We start from the raw sequence: 24,758 nt of genomic DNA, 5'->3' as shown, positions 1-24,758 counted from the left end.
TAAGACATTAATAGCATGACCTTGAAGCGTTTTTAAGCAGTTTATGTTACGTGAAGGTTGTCAACTTGTACAGGTGAAGATGCCACATTATGTGCCTGTTTTCACCATGCAATACATCTAGCCTGAGGCCATGCCAGAATAACCAGTTTCCTTGCTTCAGAGAGAATGGAAACTTTTCACAAATAACAGCCATAATAAATGCTCAGGTTGTACTTCATCTTTTAGTTCAATGGAAGCAGAAGGCAAAAGCTGTTTTGATAAAGTAGCAAATATTCCAATTCCAGAACTTAGGACTCCAGTGGAGAATGAAGAGGCAGACAATGCTGTCTATTTATAGTACATTTTGCCTGAATCCCTTCTTTTGTACACAACAGCCATGGTCTTTCATGCAGAACCACTGTAGATGGACAGCTGTGTGTCTAAACATCTGTGATGAACAGAACTCAGATGGGAGCTTAAAAAAAGAGAAAACGACATCAACATATTCATAAGTTAGTGTGTGAACAATGAAAGCACATATTGTAGGTCTGAAGGAAAAAGGCAGAATCAGCTCATAAAAAAAACCCACGAAATTCTCTAAGAAATTCTTTTTGAAGATGTCAGCATAAGCTTTCTGCCTGATTTAGAGTAGCAGTAAACTCAGGAAGGGAACTAAAGAAATTCCTTTGACAAACCAGGGGTTTCAAGGAAGCACCTATAAATCTGAAAATCAAAATTTTATCATAACTTGATCCAGAAGAACCATAACACCTCAAAAAAGAAAATGAAAGGAAAAAAAAAAAAGAAAAAAGAGAAAAGTAAGCAGAATCAGCTCTGTCTTGCTTGTGTATAATATCAGATCAAGATCAGCTCAAAGACAAAGGCACACATCTCTGAACCTTCCAAGGTTCCATCAGTGTCTTTAATTGGCTTTCTATTTGTGAATAAGCTATGTTGATACTTTAAAAAGTTACTGAATAAAACAAAAGTAAAGATCCTGAATTGTTGACCAGATATCAGTCTAAATATCAGGTTTTGTTATCCTCATTTGTATGATATTAACTTAATTTTCAAGTAGTTCTAATAATACCTGGCAGGAGTCATAAGATACAACTCAAAGGATGTTATCAAAATCTCTCTGCTGTAGAGAATTATTATGAAGCATATAGAATGTATTTTCACCTGAATTCAATCTCTATTATTCTTTTAACTGTTTACGTGATTTCTAAAAAGACAGAACCTCTCTTCTCCTTCTCTTTCTTAAAAGACGATGTGTGGAGCTTTAAGTAAAAAAATTTGACCCTTGTCTTTCAAGTTTCCTTTTCTTTGTTCATAAGCAATTTCCTGGAATACATAGCATTCCACTAGAGAGAGACCAAAACCCCATTAGGGTATTATTTCCCTTATAGATATTTCCAGCAGTCTTCAGTGGTTTTGACATGTGCAAAACTGATTGGATACAGCAGATTCCAGCACAGGGATGCATTTGAAGAATATACTGCATCAAACTGCATATGCCAATACACTGCACAATTCCCACTGCATTGGCTATCTGCTGTCTCTTTTACTGTAGTTTCTCACATGCAAGAGAAAGTCACATTTTCTAGCGTGTAAAAATCTAAGACATTCTTATCTGAAAGTCAGGATATAAAAATTTTTCCTATTAAAAAATGCATGTTTTGTTTCAGTAATCAAAAAGTCCAAACCCACAGTACACAAGAGTTCTGTCTTATAAATGCATGCTCCATAAATGATCTTAAAATTTGAGAAAAAGAGCCACAAAATCATTGCTCCAACTTTTTAACTCACCATAAATGAAAAAGGGAATATCACAGAGTGGTAACTGTAAGTTATCTATGAACTGATTTTCTCAAACATATTTGTTATTCAAAATTAATGTATAAATTTCTGTAAGTGATTCCTGGCTTGATCACTGCTATGAGAGCAACCTATTGTAGAGAAAATGATGGGATACAGAGGTCAGATGTTACATATCCAGATTACCTAAGCAGTAATCTCAGCTCCAATGCGAGCTCCAACATTACTTATTCACATCTTCCTGCCTTCTGGGATTGAGATGGTCTTGGTCAATAAAAGCTTTTAACTAAGAAATAATGAGTAATACTCCATTTTCACAGGCAGAAAAAGGAAAATCTGCCAACTGACAATAAAGAAGATACACTGAACAATCACTCATTTATTAGCACCACTAGGTTAGGATCTAAAGGATCTAAAGGATCTAAAGTCTTTCCTTGTTCCTCTTCCTCTTGCCATATGCTGACCCTTGTTCCTCATCCTCTTGCCAAATTCTGACATGATCCAATTTTCTCTCAGACTCTTCTGTGAATCTTCACTTCCGGAGAAGTGATTTTTGCCTCTAAAAATTGCAGTATTATCTTCACTGGAAGAGATCCGAGAGGGGAAATATTCCGAGTCCCATGTTTGGGAAGTCACTGCTATGAAAAGGCATTTAGTCAGTGAGCCTTCCTCTCAGGGCTGGGCTCCAGACAGCATGTCCACACATTGCATTTATTAGGCAGAGGTCAGCTTCCCTCTTCTCTCTTATCTTTAGAGTAAAGATGCATCTGCCCTTGCCTAAATATGGGGACATATCCGTCCATTGATAAGCCTTATTTCATATCATCTGCAGTCATAACTGAAATGGAAGAAAGCCCCAATGAACTTGTGCTCAGTATGAAGCACAGGATGGTCTCCATCATACAACATTGTGCCCTACCTTGGAGATTTCCATAATGTGACAAGACAAAACCCTAAAAAACCTGATTACCCTTGCTTTGGGCAGGAGGTCATACTAGAGACCTCCACATGTCCCTTCCAACTTAAATTTGCCTGTGACTCTCATCCACACTGGTCTTGTGACCAGTAACAAAGTTTTTTTTGGATATTGTATGGCTTCAGAAGAAGTGACAGAATACTTACCTTTAAAAGGTAGAATTAATGAATTAATAAAATCGATAGCTGCTTAGCCATATAAAAACACGACAGAGCAAATATAAATGGGAATTAAAAATTAGAAACATGGATCTGACCGCAAAATGAATTCAACACATTTATTTATAAGACATTCATTGTGCCAAAATAAGAAAGTATCTTTCATCAATGAAATCCAATAACTTTTTTAGAAAATGAAATCGTGTAGAGGAATAGACTAGACTCAAATATACCATTAGATCAAAAATTTTGATAAGCTGCTGATCTTGTGCAACTGCCTGAAACTTGTTTGTCGTTCTGAAGTCTATGAAGTGAGGAGGGAGTTCAACCAGCAATCAACAAGTATTAAAACCCTTGCACAAGACCTTGCTTAGAACACTCTCTACAGATACGTTCAAGAAAGGTAAATTTTAACTAGAATTTAGAACAAGAAGATTTATTAATATGAAAAGGCAATGCAGATTTCACTGTTTAAGATGAAACTAGAATACCAAGCCAAGATAAATGATTGAACAATAAGAGAAGGACTACAGGTCTTGTTCATAGATCTAACAGCAGACAAACAATAAGGAGTCAAAAAACCACATCTATTCAAGGTAAAGCATGGGAATAAGAAAACACAACTACAAAACTAGGATGAGTAAATTAAATCTGCAAACTGCAAGGTTCCTCTCTACTACAGAAATCATCTTCCAATGAAAATTTTCTATAGTATTGAGCCAGGGGTGTGAGGTATAAAGGAAAATTTAAGTAGTTTTAACACTGAGGTTGATAACCATCTCAGTGAGATTGTGTTGTGATGTTTGTTATTATAAGGACATTGAAATCAACATTCCAAGATGCCACTGCTAGTCCTATTCTCCTCCTGACAGATTGCAGTCATTAGGGCCAGAAGGGATCATCTCCTTTCTTAGCCAATTCTGAAAGCAGAGACTCTCTAAGCATGGAATTTCATTTCAGGACTGGTGTGCAGCTCTATATCTGTACTCCATCTTGCAAACAAGTGAGCAGGAAGGCAGGAAAAGCAAGTTAATGAGTAAGGATTTGCACACAAGATACCAAATTACAAAGATGTCAGAGTAGGACTCTTTCAAGGATTGCTAGTATCACAGATTCACAAATGAAAAAAATCATATTTTGGTTATGATTTCCACACACGGCAGGTCCTGTAATAAAAAATGCTTATTTGTTTTGCAAAAGATGCTGTTCACTGAACCCTTTGCATTCCCAACTCTTTTTACTGTTATTCACGCTTTGCTGAGGTGAATGGAAGTGGACGTGGAATTTAAAATACAATCTATTTTAAAAAAATAAATAAAATTAGGGTAACATTTTTTTCCCCTTCTAATTTTTGGAATTGCTTTTCATTCATGGATAAAAGCTGAGCTTATAAGAAGGTGTGTCAACATTACATTTTTCTTCAAGAACAAGGGACATATCATTTTGTGCAAAGGGTGCACAAATGAAACTGATATTGGTAAGGGAGGTGAATAGAAGAATATTTGGACCTTCAGAGAGGCAAATGTGAAGAACCAGCCACAGTAGTGGGGTTTGGTTTTTTGTTTTGTTTTGTTTTTTTTTTCTTGTGGAGATGTAGTAGTCCATTTATGTGAAACTAAGTCAGAAGAGAACGTTGCAATCACCTGTAAGTTTGCTTTCATCTTCCAAATTTCTTTGTTGTGCTGAAGGAAGAGAAGTCTAGACAGTGAAGCATGAATTTACATGTAGATCTGTCAAAGCTTAGCTTGTTTGTGAAGGGCAAAGGAAGTTTAGTTTGATCTGCTATCTTGTAAGGAAAGGAGGTGTAGTGTGTTGACACTGGCCGAATGCCAGGTACTCACTAAAGCTGCTCTCTCATTCCCTTCTGCTACTGGGCAGACAGGGAAAATATAAGGAAGGGTTCATAAGCTGAGATAAGTACCAGGAGAGATCACTTACTGATCATCATCACAGGCAAAACATAATCAAAGTGGGGATATTAATAAATTTATTACTAACAGAATCAGAGAAGGAGAATGAGAAGTAAAATAAATCTTAAAAACACCTTCCCCCCACTCCTCCCCCCTTCCAGGTTCTACCTCTTCCCCCCAGTGGCACAGGGGGATGGGGAATGCGGGTTATGGTCAGTTCATCGCAGGTTGTTTCTGCCACTGCTCAGGGAGAGGAGTCCTTCCCCTGCTCCCCATGGGGTGCCTCCCACAGGAGACAGTCCTTCATTAACTTCTCCGATGGAAGTACATCCCACAGCAACAGTTCTTCACAAACTGCTGCAATGTGGATCACTTTTCCACAGGGTGCAGTCCTTCAGGTACAGGCTGCTCCAGCCCTCACAGGGTCACATGTCCTACCAGGAAAACCTACTCCAGCGTGGGCTCCTCTCCCCATGGGTCAGCAGGTCCCTGCCAGGACTCTACTCCAGCATGGGCCTCCCATGGGGTCACAGGCTCTTTCGGGCATCCACTTGCTCTGGCGTGGGTCTCCCATGGTCCTCCATGGGCTGCAAGGGGACAACCTGCTTCACCATGATCTATACCATGGGCTGCAGGGGAACGTCAGCTCCAGCACCTGGAGCACTTCTCCTTCTCCACTGACCTTTTGTGTCTGCAGAGTTTTCACATGTTCCCACTCTGCTTTTCTCTGGCTGCAATTTTTTTATCTGTCCAACAACTTTTTTCTCCATCTTAAATATGTTATTACAGAGGCATTACTATCATTCCTAATCAGCTTGGCCTTGGCCAGCAGGAAGTCCGTCCTGGAGTCAGTTGGCATTGGTTGTACCGGGCATGGGGGAAGCTTCTGGCAGCTTCTCACAGAAGCCACATCTGTAGCCCCCTGCTACCAAAACCTGGCCATGCAAACATAGTACAAGAAGACACTTGTGCAGAAATGTTTTAGGGTTGTGAAAGACCCATAAAAAGTTACAAAAAATAAACTGTGTACCACAACTGCTAGTTTATGATTCAACACATGCAGTCATTTTGGAATGAGGTTCTCCTCCCATATCTTTGAGCAAGGTGCATCTAATCAAAAGTTGACCATTAGGACCAAGGCAGGATCAAGCCTTGTTACTGTAGGGTCTCTTTACAGAGATGCACTTTCAGAGCATAGTTCACGTAATCTAAGTATTTAGAGGGGAATAAGTAAATTATTGTAGGAGACCAGCAAATATTCTTCCATGGTTATAGAGTCCAGAGAGCTAGCTTAAACCTAGGTGTTGTGGTACAGTTAAGTGAATCCTTGCCTCGGTGCCCTAAGTTTCCCATGAAATAATAAATCAATCTAATATCCCAAAAAATCACTTTGAAGTCTACAGTCTTTCATCCAATATTTGTTTTCACACACTGCTCAGCACCCTAGATTCTCAGAGCTTTTTCCTTATAAAGCCAGGGCAAAATTATAGTTAATATTGCCACACATTTTAATTTTTGCAGTTAAATGAGTTAAACATTGCCTAAGAGTCAAAACTAAGACATGACAGGTGTCAGGAGAGAGGTCCACAGGCATCACATTGTCATACAAAAAAGCCCAAGAGTGATTTCTAGAAATGGATTTCTAAGAAATAAAAACTAAAAGGTAGTATGATAAAATGTCAATTGTTAAAACAACCTGTAACTTAGACATATGAAGAGAAAGTCTGAAACATAATGAATCAGAGACATATTTCTCTTGATCTGAAGGTCAATTAAAATAATGAAGCTGCATGACCATAGATGGCATGCAGAAAAGAGTTTATAGGAGTCTTCAAGATCAAATGAAAACCTTGGTTTCAGACACCCTCAAAAATTACTGATTGTCAGACTTTTATTGGGCAAAACTTATTTTAAAACGATATAAGTTCAAAATAACAAAGTAAATACTGAATGAATTTAAATAGTAATAGTAATACCTTCTGATGAAATAACCATTTTGTTCAGTGATTACATTCAGTTTACCAGTTGGAAATTATTGATTACGAGATATAGTCGTTTGTTTCTGCTAACCATTTGCCCTTGCAAGTGTAAACATCAAGAACAGGACTTGAACTCCCCTATTTTCCTTGGCACCAGGCTGCTATGCGTGTTGGACAATGATCCATGACACAGTAGTGATTTACCTTTTGATGCAAAGTAAAGACTTTGTGTTCCTGAAGTTTTTTGGATACCTGGGATCCTATCTCTCTCCTTCCTGCAGGTTAAGTTTTCATATGAGTCCTAGAGGAATCATGAATGCCCTAAATCTTAATAACTGTGTAATAATTTTACCAAGTGATTATGCAGTCTTACTTTTGTCATTTCAATGTACTTTAAGAAATAACCGATAGTTGCTCTCTCAAATTTCTTTGAGCCATTAAGACATCTCTCTTTACAAAATAAGAAGAAATAGCAAGAAAAAATATACAGAAATCTACAGGGCATGTTACAGGATCTGACTGCACATGTCTTTTTTAGATGTTTTCATATAAAGAATAAAAATTCACTCAGTTGTGATTTCCTGTGGATTACTAATTCAATCCCATGTGTCTAGTCATATGTTGAGGCAAACTTTGTCCTGAAGCAACACTGGATGCTGTTAGTGGTTCAAAAGCATTCCTTTTTTTCTCAGTCACCTATTTTTTCCCATATATTTTGAAATATAACAGCCCCTTCTGTAGTCTCCACTGAGTTACTGGCAGTAAGGGTTGTGTTGGTATAGGAGCAGACAGATGTGGGCCCAGAGTGGTTGATGCAGACTCACAGCCCCTCAGTGGTTATATCAGGCTTTCTGAAAGTTGAAGGCACCACCAAAAGACATATATGCAAGAAGTTATGCTTTGTTTCAGCTACAGTTTAGGTTGAAAAGTGATCCTGCAACTTTCTATTTCTCAGTTTCTCAAAACCCCGGTTTTGTCCAGAAAGTGTCACTACCTTTCAGTTAAAGGTGCTCTCTAGTCAAGAACATATGAAATCTCTGGATTCTTTCCATATTCTACTGTTTATTCTTTGGATAGTTTTTGTCCTTTCTTTGCACCTTCTGTCACATGCCTTTAATGTGTCTGAATTGATCTGAATTTCTATCATAAAAGATTATACTGAAGTTAAAATTATTTTCTGTATTTTATTTGTTACGAAGCACCATTCTACCGACGCAGAATAAAACGAAAATAGTATGTATGCTTTCTTGTTCTTGACATACAAAACCTAGTCCTCAAGCACAATGGTGATTGGTAAATATGATTAAAAATTGCTTATATTTCTTTTTTTTTTGAGTGATAAATAACCAGGTAAACATTTTGCGCAAATAATACATTAAAAAATCATAACACATAATATCTCATTCATGATGCTTCTAACTTTATGCCTATCTGAAATAGCATGCTGTCTTATTTTAAATCTCTAAATACATACAAAATGGAAGCCTTCCTATATATTGTATTTTTAACTGCTTTTCCGAACCTACTTCGGAATTTTAAAATGGCTGAAACCCAGTTATGATTAAATTTGTTATAAAAAGCAACTGATGATAATTTCTAATCTTTAACAAATGCAGCCATTTTAAACTACTAAAATATTTCTATTTTTAAGGTAACTGAGGTTAATGTTTTTCCTAGTACAAAACTAAATTTTTTATTTCTAGTACTGATGTTGCTTAGTTATTATTCAGATATATTTGGGTAGTGTCTGCAGTATGTTTAAATGTCTGTGTATTTCCCTGAAATATGGAATCATAGAATCAACTGGGTTGGAAAAGACTTCCAAGATCATCAAGTCCAACCCTTGATCCAACACCGATGTGGTTACTAGATCATGGGCACATCCAGTCACATCTTAAAAACCTCCAGGGATGGTGAATCTACCACCTCCCTGGGCAGCCCATTCCAATGTCTGATTACTCTCTCCACAATAAATTTCTTCCTGAGATCCAACATAAATCTCCCCTGACACAGCTCTAGACCACACCCTCTTGTCCTACTGCTGGTTGCCTGGGAGTAGAGAACAATGCCCACCTGGTTACAACTTCCTTTCAGGTAGTTGTAGAGAGTGATGAGGTCTCCCCTGAGCCTCCTCTTCTCCAGGCTAAACATCCCCAGCTCTCTCAGCCTCTCCTCACAGAACTTGTGCTCAAGTCCCTTCACCAGCCTCATTGCTCTTCTCTGGACCTGCTCCAGTACCTCAATATCCTTCCAGAACTGGACACAGCACTCAAGGTGTGGCCTCACCAGCGCTGAGTACAGAGGAAGAATCGCTTCCCTGATCCTGCTGGCCACACTGTTCCTGATACAGGCCAGGATGCCATTGGCCTTCTTGGCCACCTGGGCACACTGCTGGCTCATGTTCAGCTTCCTGTCAATCCAAACTCCCAGATCCCTTTCTACTTGGCTGCTCTCCAGTCACTCTGTCCCCAGCCTGTAGCGCTGCATGGGGTTGTTGTGGCCAAAGCGCAGGACCCGGCACCTGGCCTTGTTGCACCTCATCCCATTGGAACCAGCCCAACTCTCCAGCTTGTCCAGGTCCTTCTGAAGAGCCCTTCTGCCTTCCAGCAGATCAACACACCCCCAACTTGGTGTCATCGGCAAATTTGCTAGTGTTGGACTCAATCCCCTCATTCAGATCATCAATAAAGATATCAAACAGAACTGGGCCCAACACTGATCCCTGGGGGACACCACTAGTGACCGGCCACCAACTGGATGCAGCACCGTTCACTGCCACTCTCTGGCCCTGACCATCCAGCCAGTTCCTAACCCAGCACAGAGTGCCCCTGTCCAAGCCGTGGCTGCCAGCTTTTCTAGGAGTATGCTGTTGGAGACAGTGTCAAGGGCTCTGCTGAAGTCCAGGTAGACTACATCCACAGCCTTCCCCTCATCCACCAGGTGGGTCACCTGATCATAAAAGGAGGTCAGATTGGTCAGACAGGACCTACCCTTCCTAAACCCATAGTGGCTGGGTCTGATCCCTTGCCCATGTTGTAGGTGTTGTATGGGAAAAAGGAATCTCATGCTGAGGAGTCCACAATGAACTTTTCTTGACTAACCACAATTCAAACGAGTGGAGTGGTGATTATTTATATCACACAAAGATCTACATTTTTCTGACCAAAATGGAATTCAGGGACCTTGAACAAATTAATATCAACACTATCAACAGAAAACCATTGAAGCCATTCCTTCAAAAAAGAATGAGCTGCTTTCCTGGCCAGGGAGCCCTCAGCAGCATTGTAGATGTGGGTGTCTCTACCACATCCCATGTGCCTTCCAGTGTTTTTAGTCTTTGAATTTGACCATTTGCCACAGGTTGTTATCACATCCATCTTCTGCGTGACATGGCCAGGACATAATCCTTTTTGAGTAGGGTCTAATTAACATTAATTTTAAATACAGTCGCATTGTTCTATGTGGCCTTGAGACGCTGCCCTACTCATATCAATCCAGACTGTTGCTATAAGATTTATTTTGTAAGGTTCATCAGTGCTAATCCTCCCTCATCTTTGGATCCTTCCTTGGGCTTGTCATTGACCATTGCACTAAATATAAATCTACACTCTTGCCTTACTGTCAAACTTGGGCTACTTTTTTATTTTTATTCATTACTGCTGAGACAAAAGTTGGTAAATCACTGATACAAGCATACATTCTCTCATTTGTTAAACTCAGTGCAAACATCAACGTGGTGTTGTCCAAGACATTTGTTTCATTTGGACTAAAGAGGATTTCTCTGGAAGAGGTATTTAAACTGATTCATTATTCAACTTTGTATTTCTCATTAAGTCATCTTCTACAGTGCATCTTACAATCTTGATTTGTTCATTGGGTCTACTAACTATCACAGTAAGCTGACTGCTTTCTTGCACTTGGTTATTTATTTGAATCTATTTCTATTGTAACGCAGAAAGAATCGTGTCTTGCAGAATATACCACCTAAGGAGTCCTTCTGCTGTACCTTTTGCAACTGGACTTGTCTATCACGTCTTGACCTCTTTAGCCACCAGCGTGCTTGTAACAAATGTGGGTAGAGCCCTTCCCAAATCTTTGTTCACGAAGCCTAGCCATGATTTCTGTTGTCCTCCATGTATCTAGAGTGAGGATGGTCTTTGCGATCTCTGTGCTCCACTTGGCACTGTAGTGTTCTAGTTCCTTTGTCACTACGTAGATGCAAACAATAAACAACTGCCATGTAATGTTTCCAGAGGTCAGATCTAAACCATCAGCAGTTTCATGGCACAGTGCAACCTGTAGATGTAGTACTCCAAATGTCAGGATTACAAACTTGGAAGCTCTTTAGTGCCCATGGATCCCATGGGTTGGATCCAGTCTGTAGAACACATGCATGATGTACTTACTGAATATTAATTCTTGCTATAATTGAAATGAAGAATGTAACCACTTCCCACCCCCTCTAAAAACTAAAACCCAATAACCCACTCTGCCCACAAATTGAAAATGTATTAGCATACTGAACTCTGTTCCACGTATCGCTTAAATAGTTCCTGATGAGTACAATGCAAGCTGTACATGCCCAACCACCTGTTTCTTTTAAGGAGTATTATATTTCCCTGGAAATAGACTTGACTCACAAATTTATAATCACACAGTTTTGAACTACTTAACATAAAATTTTAATAAAAACTACAGCATTTGTAAAGCATGTCAGCTTGAAAATAAAGCTAGATATTTCAATAACACCCAAGTGCCCTATTTAGCATTTTTTGAATTGAACGTTTATTTCAAAATTTCTTTCCAGAGTGAAATTGCTTTTAGAGAAAATTGTTAATAAGGAAATCAAAATGAAATATTTAAATTGCGTTGAATAAAATAAGTCGGCCCAAAGCATTATGGTGAAAATTTCATCATTTTGTGAGCAAAAAGTCTGTTTTTGCTAGATTTTTATTCCTGTGCAGGATAGAAAGGATTTTTCCTACTTCTTTTTCATAAGAGAATTTCCAAGACAGATTTCTAGCCTATAATCTAAAATCTCTTTTTTTCCCCTCTTGCCATACTACCATATTTTATACAAAACACAATGTATTGAATAGATTTCCCTCAAAGGTAATGCTAGCCTCATCCAAAAATCACAAAACTTTCATTCTTTATTAAAATTGATGTGACTATGGTGGGAATGTTGGTTATTTTGGGGTGTGGGGGTGTGGGAGGAACTGAAGGTAGCAAGTAGTTCATTAACTAAAATAGGAGGGAAAAAAGTTATTCAATCTAAATAAAACACAGAATATTATGTTGATATTTCTACCTATCTAAAATCAGCTGTATTCATTTGGGCACTTGTACATAAAGATTGAAGGAGTGAAGAACTTTTTTTAATTGCCAGAAGATATGTTTTCCCCATTAGATAAATATTTTGGATACTATACACATACTATAACAAAACAATTTCAATTTCCTCTTTTACTTGAAGCTTCAGAAATGTTCAGCTCCCAGGAAAAGGTTTACCAATGAGGATGTAGATTTTTCATAGATATGGTGCTGGTAACAACGTTTATGATTAAGATATGAGGACCTTCAGGAGAAGGAAAAAAAAATTAGGACAACCTTCTGTTTTGAGTGATTATCTCAGCAATGAAAACTGGGTAAAAAGAGCTCTTGGTGCCTTGCGAAAATATAATCCTCCCTTCTCCACAGCACTGGGCAAGACTCACCAGCACATATGATTTATTTTTTTTTTCCAGAGAATTTACTGTCTAAGTGAAAAAAAGAATAAAAGGAACAAGTCCTGTGTCTTGCAAGTTGATCAGAGAACTTTCTCCATTGCAAGTTTATTTTGGGCATAGACACTCCCACTATGACAATTAAGAACTCAACATCCTCAATCTGATGTGTTCAATATTCAGCATAAAAGCTCTAATCTCAATATCCCCTCCGTTAGCATGATATAGTGGTACAAAATTACTGCAATATCTATGAACTATACAGGATTTGATTCTTATAGAATGTACTCCCCGACTGAACTATAAATGGAGAGCAGCTAAGGAGAGATAAATTAACTCTTCATTTCCTAACAAGGAAGATGTGTGATGTGAAGCTAAACATTTTCTGTAGAAAAATACATGCCAGGTGTTATTTTTCATCTTCCAAAAGGCAAATATAAATTACTGTCTTCCTAGGAAACAGTTTACAATAAAAAAAAACAGGTATATAAGATATAGATTTTAACCTAGATCTGTTATGAAAATTCATTTCAGACTGCTTTATGAAAGGGCAACAATATGTGCAGTAAAATACACAAAGAAGCTACAACTAGAAATATTATGGGAAACATGAAGCCTGTAACTACCAGGCAAGAATCAATTTATATTACATGTGAATGAACACTCATACCTCTTTTCTATAATGTTCTGAAACTTTCCCTTCAATCAAGTTCACACTATAACTTTATTTTTTAAATTAATTTTGAATTTAGGTATTTTAAATATCAGGGTCTGTTATGACATCAAAGAGATTGCTTGGGAATTAACTGGATACTAAGTAAGTTTGCAGATGATACAAAACTGGGAGGAGCTGTTGACTCCCTAGAAGGCAGGGCAGCCCTGCAGAGAGACCTCAACAAATTAGAGGACTGGGCAATCACCAACCACAGGATGTTCAAGAAGGGAAAGTCCCGGATTCTGCACCTGGGATGGAGCAACCCTGGACGTACAGACAGACTGGGTAGTGAGAGGCTGGAAAGCAGCAAGCTGAATATGACTCAGCAGTGCCCTGGCAGCCAGGAGGACCAATCATGTCCTTGGAGGGCATCAGGCAAAGCGTCACCAGCAGGTAGAGGGAGGGGATTGTCCTGCTCTGCTCTGCACTGTTGCGGCCTCCCTTTGAATATTGTGGCAGTTTTGGGCACTGCAACATAAGAAAGATATTAAGCTATTAAAGAGCTATGGAGGTGGTGAAGGGCCTTGAGGGAAAGCCGTATGAGGAGCGGCTGAGATCACTTAGCCTGTTCATGCTGGAGAAGAGCAGACTGAGAGGAGACCTCATTACAGTCTACAACTTCCTCATAAGAGGAAGAAGAGGAGCAGGCATTGATCTCTTCTCTGTGGTGACCAGTGACAGGACCTAAGGGAACGGAAGGAAGTTGTGTCAGGGGAGGTTTAAGTTGGATATTAGGAAAAGGTTCTTCCCCCAGAGGGTGGTTGGGCACTGGAACAGGCTCCCCAGGGAAGTGGTCACAGCACCAAGCCTTACAGAGTTCAAAAAGTGTTTGTACAATGCTCTCAGACACATGATATAATTCTTGAGGCTGTCCTGTGCAAGGTCAAAAGCTGGACATGATGATTCTTGTAGGTCCCTTCCAACCCAGAATATTCTGTGATTATGTGATCCTTTTGTTCCTATTTTTGGACTTTTACACAAGAGTTTCAACAGGCATTAACTTAAAGCCATTATTTAGACCAGACACATCAATTTGATGTAAGAAGTAAGATATTAAATTGGATGGCCTTCACCCAAGAGCTCTGAAGTAACTCAGATGTGAACTAATAGGACTCTTGGCCAAGATCTGTAAGTTACAGTACTAAAAGCCACTGTGGCAGAAGACTGGCAGGTTGCCATTGCACCTCCCATTCCAGAAAAATCTCAAGAAATAATCCTAGGAAAGGCAGGATTACATCTCTAGTTAAAAAAATAAATAAATAAATTTTAAAAAATAGTTACACAGGAAAGAGCCTGATTTCTGTAAAGAAAATACTACCTTACTACCCCACTGCACTTCTGTGATGGTGTCAGCAAAAATGCAGATGTACTTGCATCTTTAAAAAGTCCTTGACACCAAAGATTATTAAAGAAATTAAACTGTGGCAGGATTGGTAGAGTGGGATCTTTTATGGATTAAAAGATGATTAAAGGATAGGAAGAAAATGTCCTATCATGGACCCTCATAGACCAAATGTTCTTTAATTTTCTAGATGGACGACAATAGGGTCCTCTCCTATCAGCTGGTGTGTGGGGTGCTTTTTTCCCAATGTAAGTCATCAGTAGTCTGGAAAAGGTTGTGAACACTAAAATCTGCAACTCTAGAGATTATAATATTTTTTTTTGAGTAGTCAGTTGCTGTGCAAATGTTGAGTACCTGCAAAGGGTTCCCACAAAAATGAGGGACTAGAAGGGTGGCAGTAGTGCTTTAGTGGAAAAATATAAGGTAATGCACCTGGGGAAAACCAGTGAAGTCTACATGAATCTGCATTCAAAACTGGTGATTACAACTCAGGAAAGCCATCTTGGGTTCTCCATAAATCTCTGAAAACATTAATTTAATGTGTAACAGAAGGCAAAGAAGATAACAATATGAATTCAATAGTGAATAGATTAAATAAGATTATTTTTTTGGTTAAAAATATTAAACTGGTATACCTATCAAAAATGAGAAAACTGATTTAAAATATAATCAGAAAAAACTGTAAAATTTTGGGCTTTGGGAGTCTTTCCTTGTTATTGTTGCTTATGGATGATTTGCCTCATTTAATTTTAAGCTTTCTTTAATATTTAGAGTTATTCTTCTAGAAAAAAGATCTTCTTCTGGCTACCCTACAATATATATTCAGGAATATGAGTGCATGTGTAGAAGATTAACTCAACATATTAAAGAATCCTAACACGAAGTGAAAACAGAAAGTTTATTATACCCATAAATAAAGCAGAATCCTGAAGAATTTCAACTCCATTCCTTAACGAATAACAGAAACAGTGAAGATTATTCTGCTGTTCTTCCATACAGGGCTGTGATAATGAGATGGTAAAAAAGTTCAGAGAGACTGATGACAAAGCAGAAAGCACAACAATAATGTTTACCTTGTGGGTAAATCTTGTATCAAGGCACAACACAATTTAGACAATCACACTTGGAATAGCTAGACAGAGAACCCACAGTAGAAGTCGGATTTTGTTTAGTCCTGAAACAAGCCTTGACTCAAAAATTAAACATGAACAAGTTATGGTGAAAGAGTGACCGTTACATGCTTAAACTCAACAAATGTAAATTCAAAAAAGACAATGAGAATTTATTAAAATGGTATTTAATATTATGCAGGATGACAATTAAAAAATTAGAGAAGTAAAATAGAGATGGTGGATGGTTTAACAACATTAAAGACATAATTTTATACTAAATATATATAAAAATTAATATGTTCTGCTAAAATAAAAGATCTGTACGCAATTGCACATGCAAACAGAAAGAGAAAAAAACAACCAAAATCTATCATGACCAAATAACAGCTACTTTTCATCAACAATTCAATTATGGAATTATCAGATGGTAAGAAGAAACTTTCCTAGAATCTTTTATTGAATTATTCAAAAATTAGTTCTTCAGTTATTAAAAAGTAGAAGCATTGTCCAAACAACAAAAATAATCTTGAAGTCTAGTTAAAAGTTAAGACAAGACAAAAAGCTGTTTATAAATGGCTTCCCACCTGCCCAAAATTATTAGTTTGTGGAAATTAAAATCATCAAACTTGACTCCTGTAAGGGAAAATTGGTAGAAACCAGAATTTTAACCAAAAAAAAAGACAAAGCAGAATCTACAAAATCATGCATAAAACAGAAGGAAAGGAAGGGGAAGGGGAAGGGGAAGGGGAAAGGGAAGGGGAAGGGGAGGAGAAGGGGAAGGGGAAGCGGAAGGGAGGGGAGGGCCTTTTGAAGCGGGAAATAGTGCCTCTCAGAAGCTATTGATGGTCCTGTGGATGCCAGCACTACTGTGCAGGGGGTGTCTATGTGTACTCCTCTACAACCATTTCTGGCTCCTCAAATTTCTCTTGTAGAAGAAATTTTTGGGATTATCACCGGGTATTTGACATGTTTTTATACTTCTTGACTTCCTCCACCAACCAACCATAGAAACATGGTATGAGGTTAGAGAGCTTTGTTCTGAGCCAGTACAGCTATGTTTGCTCAGGACTGTTCTTTCTTGCTGTGTCCTGTCTCTACCAGAGAAAATCTGTGATCATGGTTGGCCATAGCTCAAGCCTTGCCGTCCCACATGAGTATAAACAATGTCATCTGCACTGATATCTGCAGCAGACAACCCTCAGGGGCTGTGTGCAATCTCTGCTGGTACCCCCTCAAGCGATTTCCATTCTGTATGGCATTGTCAGCCACTGATAGCACCCAAACAGGGTCCAGAAAGTTGTCAAGTAACTGTTTGCTGCATCCAGTTTCACTTGCCAGAAGCCATCTCTGGCATTCATGACTGAAAAGACTATTGTGTTCGCTTGATTTGGCAATATTTCAGTGACTGTTGGCAGGGAATAGTATAAGCACTTTAGTATGCTATTGAGGTCCTTTGGATTGATGCAGATCATCAGTTTGCCTGTCTTTCTAACTGCCACCATACTGCTGATCCAGTCAATTGGCCTTGCAACTTTTTTCAGCCACCTTGTTCCATGACAGTTTTAACTTTCACCTTGAGCTCTGCTTCAAGTGTCAGTACTAGCATTTTATATATAGCTGATGCCACATCATCTTAACCTTGCAGACCTTAAAAGCACTCATTATCCACAAACCTGATCCCCTGACCAGAGACTATCTTTTAATAGTCCGAAAAGTAATATCTTAAAAATGTTTCCCTCACCCTCAGTTAGCTCAGTGCTGCTTTGACTTTGCAATAAACACTCCCATGTGTAAGTTTTTCACTAGGCAATGGAGTTCTGCATCCATTCTACTGCAGGAAATATTTGAGCCTAATCCTTATTTACATGTGAGCACTTCGCAGGTTTAATATGATCCCAGTCTAAAAAGAAAAACAAATTCTGTATTTTTTTACTTTTATAAAATCTGTGTATTTTACCCAGCTTCACCTAGAATCACATTCCATTTAGTGAAAGTTTTCCTTTGCCAGTTGCTTGTCATTTGTCTTATTCAGTTTCTGAACCACATTATTTTCTTGTTACTGCCATTGCACTTACATGCTATATATCATTCAGACCAGCTTCATCACAGGTGCTCACTATTCTCTTTTCAAGCACTTATGCAAATTAAATCACCAGAGTAATTTAGAATCTCTTCGCTTGCATGTATGTGGTCCAAAAAATTGTCTCATCCGAGTTCTGGCTACACACAGGGTGACACCACCACCTTGCTCTTAAGCAGTACTTTTAAATACTAGACCTCACAGTATTGTAACAAAAGAGGTCAATATCATTATCACAGTTTTATATGGGTGCTGTGTTGGGGTGAAGTGACTTGCTCAAGGTCATCTAACAGCTTGGTGAGAGCAGAACTTAGGTCTTGCGAGTTCCAATCTAGTGCTTTATCCAGCAAGAAACCCTGACTGTGCTGAAGTCTGAGGTCTCCCTGTCCTTGGCCTATTCTATTAAAACGCTGCACTGGCATTCATATAAACCATTTACCAAGGGTAACATCCATTTGTTCTGCATCAAAAAGCAAGAGAGATTGACATATACATAATCTTTTCCTATGTGTGATGGATTGATCCTTGACTTAGGATCATTTCAGTTGCCTCTTTGTAGTATCTCCATTACAACAAGAATTTCCCAGGCTTTCGATGCAAGATGAGAATGGAAAGCTGTTAAACAACCATTTTTCCTGTTCTTCCTGAGGAAACTTTTTCCTGCCAATCCAAATTTGCAACACCTGCGGTGTTAAAAATGAAGACTTAAAGGCGGTCACTGTACATTTATGTGTGTCAAACAGTGATTTAAAAACAAAAAAATTCACACAGCATTTTTTTAAACATTTAAACATTTTACTGAGGATTTTTCTTTCTTTTTTTTTCCCCCCCCCGAAATATCAGCATGGCTAAGCACAGTGCATACTCATCTTAGCACGGTTTACCTAGAATTTTCATGGCATGTTGGGATAACAATGTCTGAGAACATTTGTGTCCACCAATGACTTCTTGGTAGAGTTTCAGGGGCATGAAATAGGGTGCCTTTGTACTGAAAAACCCTATTAACACTTTGAATTTGGAATATATGGTGTTCTAAAAACAGTCTTTCGTTGGTACATGCTGCTTGTGTTTGACAAGAACTTTACTGAAATCCTGAGGAGGGGGTGGTCATTGACCTTATGGGCAGTGTAAAAGAATCTCAGCCTGATTCACACACTACTTCTCTTGTTCAGGTGATGCCTGAAGTGGCAAAGAGGTGGTCCTCCTCTTATGAAGATCATGTCAATTTGCTTACAGGCACACTGCTGATTTCTGGTATTTCCAAGTTAGGCTGGCCTTTGGAAGATTTAAACCCAGGCCAGAATGAAAGACTGCATATCGATGTGGTCTCATACAACAAAAGCTTCAAAATTTGTGACAGATTATGCCCTGGAGTTTAGCAAGAACTTGTTTGATCTCTTGCAAACAAATGACAAACCTAGAAGACGCATACAAAGCTTTTCCTGAGGTGAAGAAGCACTGCTACAAAGCACATGGACCTCAGCAGAATTCATACCTCACCACAGACCACAGCATGCCATCTATGTACATGAACAGAAACTGATTAATGGGCTGTCACTTTATTTGTTGACTGCTGAATTATTTATACTTATAAAGTGTTTAATAATTTAGAGCTGATATCTTAACAAATTACAGCTGAAAGTGACAAGGGGAAGGTGGCACAAGAGTCTCACTTGAGATCAATGTCCTTGTTCTCAGGGCACTTTGGAACATGATTTCTGCTGACTGTCATCAGCAAAAAAAGGAAGGGGGAAGTATGTTGATTTGATATTACATGTTAACTAGAGAGAACTGCATATTTCAGTAATCAAAGGAAAAAAGTTGCTTTAAACCAAAAAGAACATGAAATTACTCTGAAGAAATCTACATTTCCATATGAAATGGAAATCATTGTCTTAAAAAAAAAGACTAAATAAAAGCTAATTACAGTGTTTGTTTTTAAAATTTTGTTTCAAAGAATTTTATCCATCTTTTCTTGCCACAAAGGATTTGGATACATATTGATTTTGACCTGTGTACCACATCTTTGTAAAAAAGCAAAGTCATCTTAATACGAAGAGGTTATTTTTTACTGTATCAGGATGGAAGCAAAATTACTATCTACTGGCTCTATGTCAGTTAAACTTGGAGAGTGAATGAGAAAGAGAGACATAAATTCTGATTTTTAACAAAATCCAAATGCTCACCAACAGAAAGGCTCACTGAGTTAAAGCAGCTGAAAACAAAATTCTTCTAAAAATCCACTATGTAGGTAAATAACATTTCACTCCAGGACGGTTTTTCCCTCACAGACATTTTAATAGAAAGAAAAAATACCTTAATGTAAATATCCAAAATAATAAATTCCATTCTCTAAGGAGGAATTTCCTGGGTATTAACCCACTCTATTTCCTTTAAATACCACAAGAATGCAGTGTCTAGTTGAGTCATATTTTTGTGAAACAAAAATTCTTAAAAAAGACACAAGGTTTCTATGACAGAAACTATACAATCACTGCTGCAGACAAATACATTTTTCAGGGTAACCTCTCCAGAGACGAGCACAGTTGCATCTTGTAACCCCAATTCTGCAATGTCCAGAATAGAAAAGCAAGCTGTGCTAGCCACTGCTGAATTCCAGTAGCACTGTATATCCACATACAAGATACTGTTCACCAGTGCAAGACTGACCTCTGCTTGTATTCAGCAAGAACCATATGTCTTTCCATCACAGTAGCACAGGCACTGTGGCCTTGAACACTGTAAATCATATCCAGCTCTATCCCACCCCAATATGCTTAGGTGATCAGTGTTTTCTACTTTGGTGTATGCAGCTTGAATCCTATAAGAAATAATGTTACTCAAGCAGGAGAAACTTGGTTTCGTGGTATTTCCCAGTATTAGCTTCTTCAATAGCAATTACTTTCTCTCTCTCTTTATATGATTTAATTGCTGTTTATCTCCATGGAGACTTTTATATGCACATACTGCCAGCTGGACTAGGATCAGTGGGTAGCCATTACTGGACTTTTGGGAGCAATGACTTGAATTAAGGCCAGCTGAATCCTACTATCTGTATTTTCATTCTGTCCTTAGACAGATAGTATTGTGTCCTCACCCATAGTATTTCTACTGCAATACAGACATTTACAAGACTACCAGCTCTAGCAGCAGACTTCAGTAAGAATAAGATCTAGTCAGCTCTTATTCTACTAATTCTGCTAATGACTTTAGGGTAGAAACCTACCTAGCTATAGATATGATAGGTCATATCTATATTGGAAACCACTCTTAAGCAAGCCATCCTAAATTCCCAGTAGAGAGCAAGTAGTGAACTACATTACAGGGCCATCCTGTTCCTCAGTGTCCTCCCACAAATCTAGCAGCTGTGTTGCCTTGAGGAAGGAAAAGCAACAAATGTGGTCTGTTTTTCTTTGTAGCATTGAACAATTTATTTAAGAAAGTTATATAACAAAATATTTTGTTATATAACTTATTTCTTGGTTTTTTGTATATAGGTTTCCCTATAGCAGTGTTATGTTCATGTGAAAAATTGGATGGAGAATGTTCATGGATGAGTAAAACTGCTAAAAATTTCTTCTGGCATATAAGTGAAAAATGGACAAAGGAAGTAGAATGTTAACATGAATGACAAATATTGGTTGAGAATTTCTTGATTTTTTAAAAATTTTAAAAATTCATTATCTTCAATTGTTAATGAAGATACAACTTTTGATATATATTTTCCACTTCTGGTTTTCTAATATGAAAATGTTTCATTCAGCTGTTACCAGATTACCTGAAACATATGAAAATGGAAAATAGCTTTTTATGTTTTGATGTGGGGTATATAAGTGAAAAACAAGGATATTTTTGAAAATGGTGAAGAGAAATCCTACTGAGTTGATCCCCTCTCAGACACTTTATACTCAGAAATACATTATATCTACTTATCCAAACAGTATTTTTTGTTTAATCCAGATTTTCTAGTATTGAGTGCAATATGAAAATGTGGGGTTTTCATGAAGACATATGCTGAACGTCTTCCATGATTTGGCTGGGAGGCCATATTTATAATTCCTTCCCCATAAAATCTAGATTATTAAATCTAGGGAAGAGAGTGATCTCGACGAAAGTTATTGTTGAGATAAGTGTTACAAAAATATCCAGGGCACATACTGATGCTCTAAGTAGTACAAAATGCAGCATCACATCTAGTAAAGCATAGACCACTAATCCACTGAAGATCTTCCGCCTGATCTTCAGGATCTCCACTGAGTAAGACCTCTACTATTTGGAAGGCAGTTTTGCTTCCCCTCCTCCACAGCCTAAGATAGAAAATATGACCAGCAGGAAGTCTGGAACTGGCAGTATGAATGACAGAGTGAAGTCTGAAAGTGCATGGTACAGGAGGTAGTCAGCTATGGCATTCCTTCCCTTCACAATTCACAGGATGCCCTGACACTACTTCTTTGAAGATAGCATTCAAAACTACCCCGATGTCTAAGCATAAAAATAACATATCAATTACTTACTCAGGAACACAAATGGGATATTAAAAAGGAATTAGAGAAAATACAGTCTTTCAGGTAGGTTATTGTTCCCTGGAATGCAAACTCATAAGGAATGTCTGGGATTAGTATCAACCTAGTAGAAATGAGACCTGGTCAGGAGATGGTACAGAAAGCATCCCAGACTGACTTCTCCCTGTTTCTTTGTAGCCCACATTTCACTTCCCAGTACAGTACCATGTGTTCATATTCATGAGTAGAAATCCCAGCCACCTCTCAGCTCTGCTCTGCACAACAGAAATTTCAACTACTGTGTGAAATCCTAACCCCAAGCAAGTCAATGGCAAGATCCTTGCTCACTTTTTTGGGAACAGGAATTCATTCATGATGTCTTGTTAATTCTGGCAGGTTTTCAGGATTCAGCATGCTTTCTGAGATGAATCAGTAAGCAGCGTGCCGCTTCCTTACACTGTCCTGTGCTTGAAACAGAAATACGGTTGCACTGCACAGATTCTATTACCCTTGGCAGACGATTTTCTCCCTTGTCCACTCACATACAACCCTCCATCCTTTACTTTTTTCCCTACCTATACCTTTTTATAGAACAACATAAAAATTGTTATTAAAAAAAAAATCAATATTCTGCTATCCTTTGTGGCTTATGTTCAAAAACTGTGGGCATCTTCCCTCTGTTGGCCCAGACTTTTTTCATTGTTTCTGCACAGATGTTTTCTGAGTCTTCGGAAAGCTCACATAAAACCTCTAACTTCCATATAATTTGCTATGTTAGTAGTCTTTGTCCACTGATTTTTTTTTTCTGTAAAACATTTTTTCTCCTGCCAGAACTTCTGGACAACAGCAAGTGTCATTAAATATTAGAATGGACAAAGCACTTTAGACTATGCTGTCAGTAACAAATCTCTCCTAGCAGAAGGGAGGAGTTGATGACCTAATAGGCTTTTCCCTATTTTAAACCCTTCAGGTTTGTGATACCTCGGGTCCCTCACTGGCCCTTGACAAATCTGTGACAGATAGGAAAACAGAATAAATCTTCAGTGACCAATGGTATAACACAGTCCTGCTTGTTAGATGTGAATAATTCCTTTCAAATTATGCTTAATTTAACTTGGAACGATAGGTGATGTGGCAAAGTGGCAAAGGAAAACTTTTTATCTTCATCATTGGTTATTATAGTAAGTAATAACTTTTCCTCATGTGCTTAAGCATTCAGATGAACTGGACAGGCACGTTTTAGCCTTTTGAGGAGGGACAGAGTTTGATACTCCATAGCAATGCAATGGAGACACCTGGCTCCTTCCTGAAGCTGGACCAAGGTGAGCTGGGCAGTAATGAGGTAATGCCAACTAAAGGCATTTGAGGAAAAATAAATCTCATTCTGGAAAATCTGAGAAATCTTTCATATTAATGATAAAAAATCACTCTCTTTTAAAGTTCAAATGATCAGGTTTGAATTTCTCATGGAAAAGGTCAGTACTCCTTCAAATTCACTGAGACTTGGCGTGAATAACCCCAGTGATCCCATCTCCAGGCAAAATCCAGAAGCTCCAACATAGTCAGTCATATTTTTTATATGTATTTTCATTTGAGATCAGAAATGAAAAGTTCTGCCAAAACAGCAATCAGTGAAGTCCCCAAAAGTTTGCAGGTCTAGAGCAAACCATGGAGGAAGAAGTGGATTACATGAACTCAGACTAGATATTGGGTCCCTGCTGCCCTCTCCTGCCCCATGACACTAACCAGTCACATTGCTCAGGTATCATGCTCTCAGCTATCTGCCGCTCTCTCTCTCTCCATCACTTCTAAAATGACTTTCTTTCATGCTACAGAAATCATTACTAGACTACTCCAGCTAAGGAAATTATGGCATCTAGACATCATCTGATGAGGGCATCACTTGCACAAGGGCCTATCCAATCCTCCTTTTTGGACATAATTAGTACCTGAGCACACAGTCAGGATTTGGCTCTGGGTTGCAGCTACAGAAGTGTGCAGTGAGAACTTAATGAATGCAGGCATTTGAGTTCCTGCACATCTCTTCTAAAACTTGAGCACAGAAATGCAGCTAAAATTATGTAACAACCATGGTAGCAGAGATTTCTTTTCTCTCTTCTTTGAAGCTAGAGAAAAACAGACACCATATAGTACAGGGAGTTACTACAGTAATTAGTCTTTTTTTTTTTCCTGAATGCTATAGTAAACACTCTCAGAGTAAAATTCAATGCATAATCGCTGCTGGTCTAAAAATGACAGCTGTTCTGGAGAAGACCAATGTACACACCAATCTCTCCAGTAAACTATTCCATTTCCTTTAGTTGTCTTAAAGGCTTTTTTTGCCAAACTGAGTATGACTCAGTTCTTTTTCGTGTGTTTTTATCTTTTTTTTTTTTTTTTGGTTTGTAGCTATATCTAGATAGACTTCTTACTCTCTCACGCTTAGTATAACAGTAAGTGG

This window comes from Neopelma chrysocephalum, unplaced genomic scaffold (assembly GCF_003984885.1).
Source record: "Neopelma chrysocephalum unplaced genomic scaffold, ASM398488v2 Primary Assembly neopelma1_25, whole genome shotgun sequence".
Lineage (NCBI taxonomy): Eukaryota > Metazoa > Chordata > Aves > Passeriformes > Pipridae > Neopelma > Neopelma chrysocephalum.
Note: the sequence above shows the minus strand (reverse complement) of the source record.